At 44.2% G+C, this 14,418-nt stretch overlaps 1 protein-coding gene across 1 annotated transcript in view; it reads left to right on the top strand.

Annotated features, from left to right (window-relative positions):
• Positions 1–7,512: 7,512 nt before the first annotated feature.
• Positions 7,513–14,418, top strand: part of SYNE1 (spectrin repeat containing nuclear envelope protein 1) — a 310,078-nt gene continuing 303,172 nt past the window's right edge. Inside the window, exon 1 of the mRNA XM_086745962.1 lies at positions 7,513–7,533. The gene's annotated coding sequence lies outside the window, so the exon portion shown is untranslated. The remainder of the gene's footprint in view (positions 7,534–14,418) is intronic.

Raw genomic sequence — 14,418 nt, 5'->3', positions numbered from 1 at the left:
CCTCAGTCTTCACAGATAAGGGCTCTTGTCTCACCACCCAAGCTGTAGAAGGCACAAGCAGGGACTGTGAGGATGAAGAACCGCCCACTGTACTCGAAGAGCAGGTTCGGGATCATCTGAGGAACTTAAAGGTGCACAAGTCCATGGGACCTGATGAGATCCATCCGCGGGTCCTGAGGGAACTGGCGGATGAAGTTGCCAAGCCACTGGCCATCATATTTGAGCAGTCGTGGCGGTCTGGTGAGGTCCCCGATGACTGGAAGAGAGGGAACATAACCCCAATTTTTAAAAAGGGGAACAAGGAGGACCTGGGCAACTACAGGCCGGTCAGCCTCACCTCTGTGCCTGGCAAGGTCATGGAGCAGATTCTCCTGGAAACCATGCTAAGGCACATGGAGAGCAAGGAGGTGGTTGGTGACAGCCAGCAGGGCTTCACCAAGGGCAGATCGTGCCTGACCAATTTGGTGGCCTTCTATGATGGGGCGACAGCATCGGTGGACAAGGGATGAGCAACGGATATCATCTACCTGGACTTGTGCAAAGCTTTTGACACTGTCCCGCATGACATCCTTCTCTCTAAACTAGAGAGACATGGGTTTGATGGACGGACCACTCGGTGGATAAGGAGTTGGCTGGATGGCCGCACTCAGAGAGTGGTGGTCAATGGCTCAATGTCCATGTGGAGACCAGTCACGAGTGGCGTCCCTCAGGGGTCCGTGCTGGGCCCGGCCCTGTTCAACATCTTTGTCGGTGACATGGACAGTGGGATAGAGTGCACCCTCAGCAAGTTCGCTGATGACACCAAGCTGTGTGGTGTCGTCGACACACAGGAGGGGAGGGATGCCATCCAGAGGGACCTTGACAGGCTGGAGAGGTGGGCCCGTGCCAACCTCATGAAGTTCAACCAGGCCAAGTGCAAGGTCCTGCACCTGGGTCATGGCAATCCCAGGCACAAATACAGGCTGGGCGGGGAATGGATTGAGAGCAGCCCTGAGGAGAAGGACTTGGGAGTGCTGGTGGATGAGAAGCTCAACATGAGCTGGCAATGCACACTTGCAGCCCAGAAGGCCAACCACATCCTGGGCTGCATCAAAAGGAGCGTGGCCAGCAGGTCGAGGGAGGTGATTCTGCCCTTCTACTCTGCCCTGATGAGACCCCACCTGGAGTACTGTGTCCAGTTCTGGAGCCCCCAGCATAAGAAGGACATGGACCTGTTGGAGAGGGTCCAGAGGAGGGCCATGAAGGTGATCAGAGGGCTGGAGCACCTCTCTTATGAGGGCAGGCTGAGAGAGTTGGGGCTGTTCAGCCTGGAGAAGAGAAGGCTCCAGGGAGACCTTATAGCAGCCTTCCAGTACCTTGAGGGGGCCTACAAGAAAGATGGGGAAAGGCTGTTCAGTAGGGCCTGTTGTGATAGGACGAGAGGTAATGGTTTTAAAATAGAGGTAGGTAGATTTAGATTGGATATTAGGAAAAAATTTTTTACAATGATAGTTGTAGAACACTGGAACAGGTTGCCCAGAGAGGTGGTGGAAGCCTCATCCCTGGAAACATTCAAGGCCAGGCTGGATGAGGCCCTGAGCAACGTGATCTGGTTGGGGATGTCCCTGCTCCTTGCAGGGGGGTTGGACTAGATGACCTTTGAAGGTCCTTTCCAACTCTAACCATTCTATGATTCTATGTTTGATCTGAATTTTTAAAGGCTTGTGTTTTTTGAGCTGAAGCATTATTTAAAAAAAAAAAAAGTTAGGTTATGTTTAAATTCTCATCTCTGCAACACACAGGTGGCTGGAGGCACAGGGGCAGGTGGATCAACCCAAACAATCCACCCAAAGCCAATGGGCAGCCTGCCCCAGCCCTTCCCAGGGCAGTCCCAGTAGGAGATCAGCCCAATGGGTTGGGGGAGCAGTAAATGGGGGAGACTCTCCCCAGCTCACCTTACAGGTGGAGAGGGCTTACTGTCTTTGTAGGACTCATTATGGGATGCAGAGGAAGAGCATCTTGGGGTTGCACAAGACTTGTAGGACCTTAGGGGAGTAAGAAAATGTGGGGAAAGGGAGGGATCATGGTAGATCGATGGGAGGAACAAGGGTGGGAAAACAGAGGGATAAAGGAATAAAATAAGTCCTGTAAACAGGCTGCTGGTCAGTTCACAGGAGCTGCACCTGATCAGTGCAGTTGGCCCAGACTTCTCATTAAACTCATTTTCTAGCTGTTTTCCTGAGTGAGTGCTCCACATGCACGGATGGCACCAACTGGAGTGGGACCAGGGGCTGTAGGGGCCCACGCATCTCAGCTGCCAGCACTTGGAGACTGGACAACGTGCAGAGTGTGCATGGGTGTGAATGCCAATGTATGTGATTGCTAACAAACATCAAACTCTGTCAGCCAGAAAGTAGGATGAGAAGGGGAGAAGCCAAATACTGGAGGGTCTATAATACTGAGAAGACCAGAGGTCTGAGAGTTGTCTACTGGAGGGACCAGGAGATCCAGATCAACTACTGGGAAGAACCTGAGATCCAGTAAGGCCACAGGTCTGGCCCAGCTTCAGGAGAGACCTTCTCGCAGGAGAGTGTGTATGTGTGAGGGACAAGTAGGAGAAGAGCCTGGGGTCAGTGGTTGGAGAGATCAAATGGCTAAAGCCAGCCCTTCGAGGTGAGCATGGGTGTCTGTGTCCGTGTGTCCATGCCCGTGTGTGCAAGGTGGTCCATACCAGCAGGCTGAGTGGGGCTCTGGCCTCAGGAGCTGGCATCAATCCAGTGCCGGCAGCTGGGAAGACTGGGATCCAGGGGCCAGGCCCTGTCATTAGTGTCCACACAAGCACTGTACAGGGTTTTGGTCCCTGTTGAATGGTGCATGCTGTGTGTGTATGTGTAAGTGCGTGTATACAGTGAGTACGTACACCTATTGGGAGCAGGTCCCAGGTCCCCCCCACATGGCAACATGGAGCTGTGGCAGCCTTTCTGCTACTCAACTACTGGATTTGGCAGCTCCTAACAATGTATGTAATTTTCTGCTCGCTTATAACCTTTAAATAACAACCTTTTAGTCCTCTCTTAAACAGTACTGGAGTGTCCACTTTTCAATCCTGTTTAGGCATTTGAGTTTTTAGAAAACTTTTTCAATTTAGTGTAACTTATGAAGCATCAATGAGGAAAAATGGGCACAACAATAAATTCCAAATAGATATGAGTTTCTTGACAATAATGAAGTGACTAATGTTGGTAATAAATGCTATTTGTTTTAGCTCGACTCTTGCCATATGTTAGACTGAGCTCACTCCGTGTATTTACAGAGCTTTAAATCCTAATTAGGCATCTCTAAGCTGTTAGAAATTTGATAACTTCACTTAGAAGAACATGCCATTTACCAAAGTATTATATACTAGTTCAGTAGATTATTTTTTTTTGTTTCCTAAATTTTTTTTCTACTCGCACTTCACTTTTGTGTAATCTCATCCCATTAGTTTCATTCATTTCAGCACAATGCAAGGAAAGTTAAATGGTCTGCTGCTATGCTTTGTGTAATTTAGTTTAACTCATGTTAGAAGGAATATATCCTGTGACTTCTAATTCTGTCTTTAAGTTATTGTCAAAGTTTGTTCACTCAAGTTTTGTTACATTTAAATATAAAATAAACATACAAATATGTTTACTTACAATATACAAACCCTTTATTTAGAAATATTCATACAGTTATACACCTTATACATTTATACTTGATAGAGAACATGAAAGAGATGTCCTGCACACATCTCTCGGGACATGTGTGGCAATGCTTTAACGTTGCACATCGATAACATGTGGCAGTTTAGGACAGGAAGGAAGTGACAACTACTGCTTGCTGCAAAACGTGCAGAAAGAAGGGTATGCTCTGCTGCTCGAACCAGTCTCAGCATTCCCAGAGTTGCACCAAATGGACTCAGAAGAGATCAAGATACCTAAGAAGATACTCTGTTCTGCACCCCGACAAAGTATCAAAAAAAAAAAAAAAAAAAGCTTTCCAGGAAGATGCTTGTCTAGTCTGTACTTCACAATCTCCTGAGATTAAAATTTCACTTCCTCCTTACAGTATGTGGTGCAAAGCTTTACTTCCTCCTGAATTTTTCAGTTCTGATATGGCAATCTCACCTGCTGCAAGGTAGGCATGTTTCTTCTTGCCCTACACACTGTGGGCACTGAGAAGGGATTATTCCCTTCCTTTTGTAGTGCTCCCTTGTAGTTTTGAGTGCTTTTATAAATTCCATTACTTTTTAATCTCTAGAGTAAATACCTATTTCAGTCTTTTCTTTTGGATTGTGCCTTCTAGACCTTCCCCTGTTCTCACGGCTGTCCCCTGGATTGTCTCTACTTGGTTTAGATCTCTCTTGAAGCCTGGTGACCAGAATTAGACCAAGCACACAGTGATACAACAGTGAGGCAAACTCAAACACTTCTTCACCTGCTTTAAAGGCAGTATTTCTCTTCTGAGGGAGAGCTCTCTGAATTCCTCAGTGCCAAAGACCTCACTCATGTCTCAGCTAAAAGCAGCAGCCCTCAGTGGTGCTATGTCATCCATTACACAGAGGCAACGTTGGCATTACTGGCTGTATTTCCTTGTGGTTCATAATGCTTTCCCAGAGTACTTTGAAGAGGAGTTTCTTAGAGGAGGGATGCTGTCCTTCAGCGCCTGGCTAGGCTTGTTCCACCAGGGCTGTGGTGGGACACTGGAACATAGTGGAACAGGTTGCCCAGAGAGGTGGTGGATGCCCCATCCCTGGAAACATTCAAGGCCAGGTTGGATGAGGCTCTGAGCAACCTGATCTGGTTGGAGATGTCCCTGCTCCTTGCAGGGGGGGTTGGACTAGCTGCCCTTTAAAGGTCCCTTCCAACCCAAACCATTCTATGATTCATCTGGCTGCCACCTGCCCTTAGCTGAGGCCTTCTCAACAGAGTGCTCTTGGAAAGTGCGCTGCACGCTAAATAATCTGCTTTGGACACAGTAAGAGGCCTCTAATTATCTATGTTACTGTACTACTTTTTCTTTTTTCTCTTTTCTTTCTTTTCTCTACAGTGGAAGTAAAATTTATTTCTTGCCTTTATCGATGCCAACATATAGCAAAGAATCTGCATTTAATATGACCATTTAACATTAAGCATATTTAAAATCAGAGTGGAATCAAATATATGCTTAGCGTCATTAATGTAAAATGAATAAAAATATCTGAATATGTTTGCAGCTTTTCCTTTCCAAAAATCCCCAGGCATGATGACAGCGCATGCATGGAAAGTGAGGTGGGTGACCCCTTGCAATATATAGCAAATATCATCCCCTTTCCTTCCAGAAGGGCTATCTGCAAACACCTTATTGGCAACAGCTTCAGTTTCTAATTTTTTAACAACTACAAGCAAAATAAGGAAAGCAACAGTGATAAACTGTAGTGCATTTTCCCTAGGATTGTGAAGACTCTTTTCTTTTTTTTTTTTTTTTTTTTTTTTTACTAACAACAACAACAAAAAAATCTATGTAAGTGCAGTCAAGCTTCCAATGGCTATCACCTTAGCTTGGAATATATTTTTCACACAAGGTGTGTGGAAAAAAAAAATCCAGCTTTGTCTGCAGCTGATTATTTAATATAAGAACAACTAGGATGAACTACAGTGACTTTATATTCTCATGTAATATGCAAAGAGCAAAGACTGAAATAAGCCACATCTTTTCTGCATGTTAAGCTCAAAATAGATCTCCAGAAATCAGTAAGGTTTCTGTGGGTTTCCTGCTATAACTGATAGGCAGGATATATGTCAATCATTTTACCTGAGCATTTAAAGCATACAGTGCAGCACACAGCGCTGCAATTTAGAGAATGAAGGAAGCTTACACTAGCAAGTACTCTTCCTGGCTGAATTGCTTCAAATGATAGTAGTATTATTATATGAAGTCTAAGCTTTTATAGTGAAGATGTTCTCTCTCATGTTAATACTCCTACTCTTAACCTAGGAAGGAAGAAAAAAAATTGGCATTTTCTGAAAAAGACAGCAAAGTGAGGAATTTATTCAGCAAAAAGATGTATGTGGAAAGGGGAAAAACAGAAGCACGTCAGCATCCACCTCCTTTCCCATCTTTGATGCTGCAACTGGCATGGGGTAAGACAAAGAAGCAGGATAAACAACAGAGGTAAGAAAGCATCAGATGAAAAAGGCTTTGTGGTTCCCCTCCTGCACAAAAAAAAAAAAACACACCCAAAAAACGAACAAATGAAACCAAAAAACCCACAACCTTCAAGAGGAGGAAAATTTCATGTCCAATATGCCTGGCTACACTCACTATCAGGAAGAGGGAATTTTCGTGGATGGCTTGAGGTGACCTAGATACATATACCCTAGTTTCACAAGAATCCTTGCTGTAGCTCCTGCTACATTGGCTTCTTCCACGCAGCATCCTGGCTCCAGGTGTGTGATTCATAACTGTGTATTGTGTTGGGGCAGGCGCCACAAGTGTAAGGGTTCATATCACAAGGGTAGCACCAGTGTCGACATGACTAGCGCTCAAGGAAGGGACGATGCTGAGTAATCTCTGCTGCCAAACTCAGATTTCATCCATCCACTCAGTGAACACCCTGCATGCTAATATTGTAGAATCACTGCAGCGCTGTCAGAAAAGATGAACACGAAGAGGTATGTTGGCACTATTTCTTGCAACTTCTCCATTTCAGCTCTGCATGAGTGTTTTCCTTTCCTAGTGACACAGAACAGAGACAATCCGTCTCTTTAGCAGAAAGACATTCTCCTGTCTCCCGCATGAAGCTAGCTTTAAGCGTAACAACGAAAATGCAGGCGGGGAAAGAGCATAACCGAGTCTCAGGGTTTGCACAGCGTCTTTCGAAGAGGCAGACCCACGTTTTACACCAGCGGCACAAACACTCTTGCGTGGGTTTGAGCTGGAGGGTGGCAGACCGCCTCGCTGGCTCCTTCGGGTGTTTCTGTCCCGCTGCTGTTACGCAAGTGCCGATGCCCCAGTTTGCTTGCGCAGCTTCCCCGCCTTACGCGCGATGATGCTCTGGAGCCTACGCCAAAGGTAATGCCCTGCAGAACCCTATGTAACGCCAACAATAATCATAGTAATACGACTTGTAATAGTAATTAGCGGCGACAGCTCTACGCAGTCATCCCGGGAAGAATTTTGGCTGATCGGGACTGAGACCGCTCCCTCATCCCCTGGTTCCCAGCAGCAACCTGTCCCGGCCTCCCTGCAGCCGCGGCGGGGCGGGGCGCGGCCCCTTCCGCGATGCGCGCAGGAACCGCGGAGACCGAAGAGGGGGGGGGAGACAGGGAGGGAGTGCAGCCACAGCACGGCCCCGGAGCGAGGAACGCAGCAAGGCCACTGCCCACGCAACGCCCGCCCACGCAGCCCCGCTCACCGCCCTCTTCCCACCTCCCTACCCCCCCCGCCCCCCCGCACCTGCTTCCCCGCCGGCGGGGCGGGGCGCGGCGCATTGGGCTCGGTAACCACGGAGCCGCGCCGGGCGCACCGAGAGGCGCGGAGCGGCGGGCGGAGGTAGGGCGGCGGCGGCGGGGGCCGGTGCGTGGGGCTCCCCGGGGGCTCGCCCTTCCTGAGTAGGGGGGTAGGAGATCCCGGAGGAGGGCTGCGGGTCGCCTGCTGAAGCGCACACGCGTGGGTTGCGGAGATAAAACCCCGTTTTATGCTCCGTCACACGCTGCAGGCCGACATGTAGAGGGTGGGGGAAGGTGGGGACTGTCCGTGTGCGCTCCCACGGAGTCGGTTTTAGACTGGGCTGCGTGCTGTGATGGTGCAAAAAAAGGCAAGTGCGCTGCGAGGAGGATGCACAGGGTCCATACGCGCCCCGCTACCCGTGGCAGCTCCCCAGGGGTAAGACCTGCAGAGATACCGACAGAGAAGGTCGTTACCAGGGTCTTGACAAGCGTATTTTTCAGCCGGGTTCATGCTGAGGGCCAGCGCTTGGAAGGACTACCAGTAATCTGCTGTCACGGAGCAGATTTTGCAAACTGATGAGGAATTACTTACGTAAACCCCTCTACCTGACGCTGAGGGAAACTCCAGGGCTTGTAACTATTACGAGGGATTTACACCTAATGTGGCTTCTAGGGAAATAGGATGCGGGGTTTCTGGCCACTTGCCGGCACTTTTCAAGTGCACTTTCCTGTAGTGGTACTAGTGATGGACTCGCTGCTTTCTATGATCTCTGATAATTATTTTTGTGATTCTTGTGCGTGCTTTCGCACTTAAACAGACCCCAAACTATGAATGCTGATGAGCTATGTTAAAATAGTCTCTGTCCAGTGGCAAGATCAGCATTTTTGTAAACAGAAATGCTTTTTTTTTGTTTGTTGTGCTGTTTCACGTGCTGAGTGGAATGACAAAACCGGTTTATGATGTACAGTGTTAAGATTTGTAGGGTTGCTCACTTTTTTTTTTTCTGGTAGGAGTCTGTATCCATTGTCATATGGGATGTTTCACATATTCCTGAAAGCCCTGAAGTTTCCCCTGGAAAAAGCAGTTCTCCAGAATGAGCACGGTGCTGCACCTTGGAGTGATTGAATTCTCATCTTTGCAAACTCTGCTAGATGTGAAAGTAGAAGTAATAATCTCTCCACTTCCCTCCTGTTCTTTTAATTCCTGTTCCTAGTGACTGGGTTGGTTTGTTTGTTTAAAATTACCTTTTAGTAGTTATCTATGTTAGTGGCAATTCTATGTTGCTGAGTATAAAATACCAATGGATAGGTATTAACCACTGATGAACCCAGATACGTTTGTGACCTCTTAAAAAATATTTATTTTTACTTTAAGTAATTCTGGTACGTGCTAGTAGTGATTTGAGCTGCTGCATTTAATACAAACACAAGAATCTCATCATGACTTTACACCTTCGTGCAGCATTACTTTATTAAAATATGAGAACCTTCAAAGGATTTTTTTTTTATATTTTTGGACCTTAGCAGCATCTTCCTGTCTGCTTCACTAGAGCTAAGCTGACTTACACAGCCTGCCAGCGTGCACACTGCTCAAAGAAAGTAACAGACTGGTACTGGGTCAGGGAGAGCAGAGGTACACAGGGAAGGAGGGGCAGCACCCTGTCAGTATTGAAACATGTATGGGGAGAAGGTAAGAGGAGGATCTTGCTGAGTGAGGTGTGAACCCTTGGAGAACTTCCACGCTTAGTGCAGTGAGAGTGATTGCTGCAGGTCTATGGGGCTCCAGTGAGTCAGGCTCTAAGAGGCATACGCGTACCCTCACCCTTTGAATAGACACCATGATAATCCATCTCACCTACGCTTTGTTAAAGGAAGTCAGTTGTGGCTTTTTTTTTTTTTTTTTCCTTCTGTTTTCAAGTAGTGGCTCTGGTTATTGGGAAAGTACATAAATCAAACCTAAACAATTATTTCCATACTTCCTCGTTACCATGGCTAGTGACAAAACTTTAGAGCTCTTGTGTCTCCTTAGACGTCACAAAAATAACAGCAGCAGTGTACCTCTGAAGCAACTGAACTTTTGCCTTTGTTTCACTCAAAGGCACAGAATTAATGGGGAAAACAGAGGTGTTTCTGCTTTTCCATTCATATGTCAGTTATATCTGCCCCTTGCTCACAAATTATACTTAAGCTGAGCTTTTTTCCTTGGGAGATGTGCAGAAATACCAAAGAACTGGTGCTTTCTTGCTTATCTCAAACTGGGTTTGACCCACCCTTTCCTGAGTCCTGAGATGTTTTAGTGTTTTCTACTGTAGTGGTCTTTTTTTTTTTTGTCTTTTTTTTTTTTTTTTTCCTTCTTCTTCTTCTGCTACAGATGTAACTCTGCAAGAGGCCTCTGCTGTAGGTCATATTATGCCACAGAAGTCCTAGGTGTCATACAAGTATTATAACAGAAAAATCAGAACCGCTCTCCTGCCGTTAATCAGCTTACATCCGAACTTCACTCTGTCCCATTTGCTTGTGCATTGTGACCTCTGATCTTAATCTTGGCCTGTCTTTGTCTGCACAGACAGTAAGCTCTTTGAGGCAAGGATTATATCCTGTGTTTGTAGAAGGTAATGAGCTACTGATCCCAGGCTCCTGCTATTACCAACATCTATATAAACTATAATATATTCCTGCAGAATGTCAATAGCAGGATTACTAAGCTGTAGTATACACTGTATTTAACTTTTCATATCAGAAAGACAGTGAATGGCCTTTCTTTGACTATATCTAACAATGTATGTTCTGCCAATTTTTCTAAAAAATAGCAAGTCTCTGCCTTCTGTTTTCTCCTAGAACGCTTTGCATTTTCTGTTCAAATTGAATTAGAGCTTTAAAGACATGAATCAGAGTTTCACAGTACTGGAATTTTGCTCATGCCCCAAAAAACTTAATAGAAAGTAGAAAATAAAGTGCTCAATTGCTGAAGTGTAAATACATACATAGGCGTGTGCATGACTAGAGTCCTAAAAATAATTTTTAAATACTAGAGTACAATTATAGGTAAAGCATAGAAAAATTGTGTGCCATATATGATATAGATTTAATGTCAGATGTGCAAATTACCTTGAATCTTCCAAATTATTGATTGCTTGACCTTATGAAAAAGTGTTGTTTTTTTTTCAGCTCTAAACAATGCTGAAGCATAACTAGATGAACCAAAATAATCTGGAGCTCTAGAAAGGATTCAAACTTCTCTCTCTTTTCCTCCCCACACTCCCCAAGGAAAAAAAAAAAATCAGTGCCTCCAGGTAACTACTGGACATCAAGTCAGTGTGGGGTCGGATGGTCAGTAAGAACATCTTGTTTCACTGTTCCTGTTTCAGTGTGTTCTTTATTGAAGGTCGTAATCTGTCTCTTTTTCCACCTGTTCTCTTCAAAAGCAATCTGTGCAGTAGGGAAAGGAAGCACAGAGTGACAGTGTTGGGATTCAACTATCAAAAACACCTTTCAGAGCCAAAATTGCGTTTTCCATGATCTTATGTGGTGCGCAGTTATGTCCCGTTGGACTTGGGAAAGTTCCAGCGTGCACTGACTTGCGCTAGGTTGCTGAAACGAACAACCACAGATGTGCACTTCAACCACCTTTAACAATTACCGAAGGAACTCTTCTGTTGGCCTGGATTTTGGAAGACCAGTGAAGAGGTACTGCGTTTTCTTTGAAGATGGTATAAGAACAATTTTGGATCACTCTACCCCACTTCTTCATCCTAGCTCCTAATTTTAATATCTCCAGTAGGCATTACCTGCAGCGTGACAGATTTATTCAAATAAGTTTACAAATGGATTCTCAATTCATCAGCTACAAGTTTTCAGTGTTCTGGGATGCATTTTATCAAGTTTTTCCACTTTTAACTTTGATTTTATTTCAGATGGTGCTGTTTCCATTTCTCTTGTGCCTTTGGCTTTCCGAATTGTCTTCAGTGGAAGAATCGGTATAATACTGAGGCAAATTAATCTTCACTTGATCTTATTTTCTACTTTCCTTTTACTTATCTGACTAAGAACCATTTGCTTGCTGTCTTTACTTCCTTAGTCTAACTCAACTGGTCTTTCAGCAAGTCTCTCTTCGTCCCTGTAGGCAGCACACTCTGTGGCAGAGCTCTTCACTTCTCATCCTTTATTTCCACCCGCTTACTTCTGCGTGATGGCTTTTCTTATTATGTCTGGAGCAGTTTTATTCTGCCCTGCATAGGTGTACAGTTACTCGACCTTGGACTTAAAGAAATCCCCAGCCTGCTTCACAGGGGAGACACTGTGCTCTGCAGTCAGTGACTTCTGTAACTGATTTCTTTTATTTTTAAGCACTGTCTTTTTAAATAATCTCCTGACCTGCTTATATGCTTTGAGTTATTCTTCTAATAGTTTGGACTACATCAATCACTTCTTTGAGCTATTTTCTAAGACTAGCTTTTTTTTTTCTTTTCTCCCCACTGCTGAAACCCAATCTAAAATAGCTGGTTCTGTGATTATTTGATGTTGAAAAATGCAGTTAGGACCTCCAGAAAATTTTGTTCCCTACCTTTATGGGAATCATTTGTTCCTGATTGACAGGAGAGTCACCGCTGTCTCACAGAATTGTGTCCGTTCCAATTGTGTTTTATCACTCTGGTGGCATTTCAAAGGCCTCTTATGGTTCAGGAACAGATCCTGTGGACCAAAGTGGACCTCTAGCACTACAGCAGTACACCGTGCTTGGAAATACTTTCCTGGAAATGTTTTTTTTTTTTACTTGATCAGTTCTGTGCTGCTGTTTCTTACCAGGGAGGTCTGCCTCTTTGTTAATATACAATGGCGCTCCAGCACTTGGCCTTATTTCTGTCGTTTCTGAGATCTTCAGTTCATGTGCTATAGTTATTTTAGTTATTCTTCTGTATTTCCTATATCTAGGTAACATTTGAAAATGACTTCTGGCTGCAGGAGTTCCTTGAATTTATTACTCTGGTTTTTTTGTCCTTTCAAGTATCTTTTTGATATATCTCAGATTAGAAACGGTCCTTTCACTGCCCCCCACCTCTCTGATTCTTGCTCTCATCTATATCTTTACTTATTTATCTGTGTTTTTCCTTGTTTTTCTGGAGTTTTTTTATCCATTGCTGCTATAATTGGAGATTATGGAAGCCTAAAACTCTAGTTGCAGGTACAGCCATGCTTTCACATCAGTAGCGATCTTCTCCAGGCTGCTGTGTGTGGCATCAACCCCGTGTAGTGGAAATCTGCAACAGCAAGGACAGTCAGATAAATTTTTGCCTTTTTTTTTTTCAGTCAGGTTTATCTCCAGCTGTTGTTCCACACCTTCTATGTTGTCTGCACCTAGCAGACATCTCTTTGGTTTTCTGGAGCCACGCTGCTGATAGGGCTGTCTGTTTTCCTTTAACATGTTTTATAAACTTCAAGAACTAAAAGATAAAATACAACCTGGTCTTACCAATGACACTCTAGGTTTATCAATAAAAGGAAAATAGATTCTCTTTTTAAATTGCAGATAATTCAAAGCACTCCTGAGCACAATGAAAAAATGAGAATTACCCTGGGGACTCAGAAAAGTTAACCCATAACAGATCCAGTGTTTTTCTTATCTCTTCCGTAGAAGAGACGTCCTACTTTTCTGGCATTTGAAGAGAGAAACAATACAGTACAGAGAACTGTAAACTGCATATTATGATAGCAGATTGGTAGGCCTAATGGTTTTTATATGAGAGAAGTTAGTGTTTCCTCTTTTAATCTAAAACCAGAGTACCAGGATATTAATATAAGAAAATGGTGTCAGCAGAACTTTATCCATTAAATCCAGATAAATGACAAATGTAATAAAAAAATTATCTCATTTATATGCAAAACCATTTCGTTTCACTCTTGTGTATTCATTCCCTGTATGTTCAGACAAAAAAATATTAATAATTAATAATGAATAATCACTTGTTGAATGCTAAAGCAAGGAATAGCTTGTGTCCTTCAGTTTTAGTTCAGGATAAGATTTGTGAGATTTAAGCTGTACACTTTTCTTAAAACCTGTGCATTTTGAAAACATATCTGTCTCAAGATGCATCTTTGTGTCTGGCACTGAAACGAAAAAGTCATTGCATTTATTATGAATTTGTTTAACAGCTATGAGAATATTTAATTAAGATCTTAATGTTTACAAATCTGAAAAATATAATCTTTCAGATATTTTGTTGCAGGCTTTAGCTAGGTATGGAAGTCAGGATAAGTTTCCCCTCTTCATTCTGTTGAAGGGCTGACTGTGCCTGCAGGTTTCTTGTCCTGCGGAGCGTTACACGTTGGTTGAGGACAGGCGAGGAGGGTGCGTGAAGCTTTGTTTCATCTGTCCCACCAACGTCTCTGCTGCCTGGGCTGTGGTTGTCTGCCTCTGGAGGTGACTGCAATGACATATGAGACATTTCCTTCTCACCTGTAGTAACTTAGTGTCTTCTTTAAATGGGTTAATTCCCACTGCTTGCAAAGGAGCTTTTGAATGAGGAGCCGTATTTAGAACCGTGGTTTCTTCTTATGCAGCATATAATTTAATATCAGCTAGATAAATTATTAATTGCAACTCTGCCATTTACCACTGCACAGTGACTCAGCCTGCTGTATGAGTAGATTGAACATGTATCTCCATTACAATTTCCCAGACACTTTTAACTTGCAGTTGGATCAGCATCTTCCGCAGCTCCCCTAAATCTGCTCATGTACAGCTGATTTGCACTAGCTCTGTCACGGTGTGAGTGGGCTGGTGTTCTGATAGTGTTACTGCTGTTAGGCAAAAACCAGTCAGATGAGGTATTTTTGATACTCCTTGTCGCTGCCCAACAATTAGTCTAGCAGCTTGCTGTTAAAGTTGCTGTACCTTGCTTACAGTACTGCTCAAAATCTTAGCAGGGTTAGTTCGGATGGGGTTAGCCAACCTGATGTTTCATTTAAATATTGCAAAGGAGGCGAAGTT

This window comes from Chlamydotis macqueenii, chromosome 3 (assembly GCF_036417535.1).
Source record: "Chlamydotis macqueenii isolate bChlMac1 chromosome 3, bChlMac1.mat, whole genome shotgun sequence".
Taxonomy (NCBI): Eukaryota; Metazoa; Chordata; class Aves; order Otidiformes; family Otididae; genus Chlamydotis; species Chlamydotis macqueenii.
This window is presented reverse-complemented; position numbering and strand designations above follow the sequence as displayed.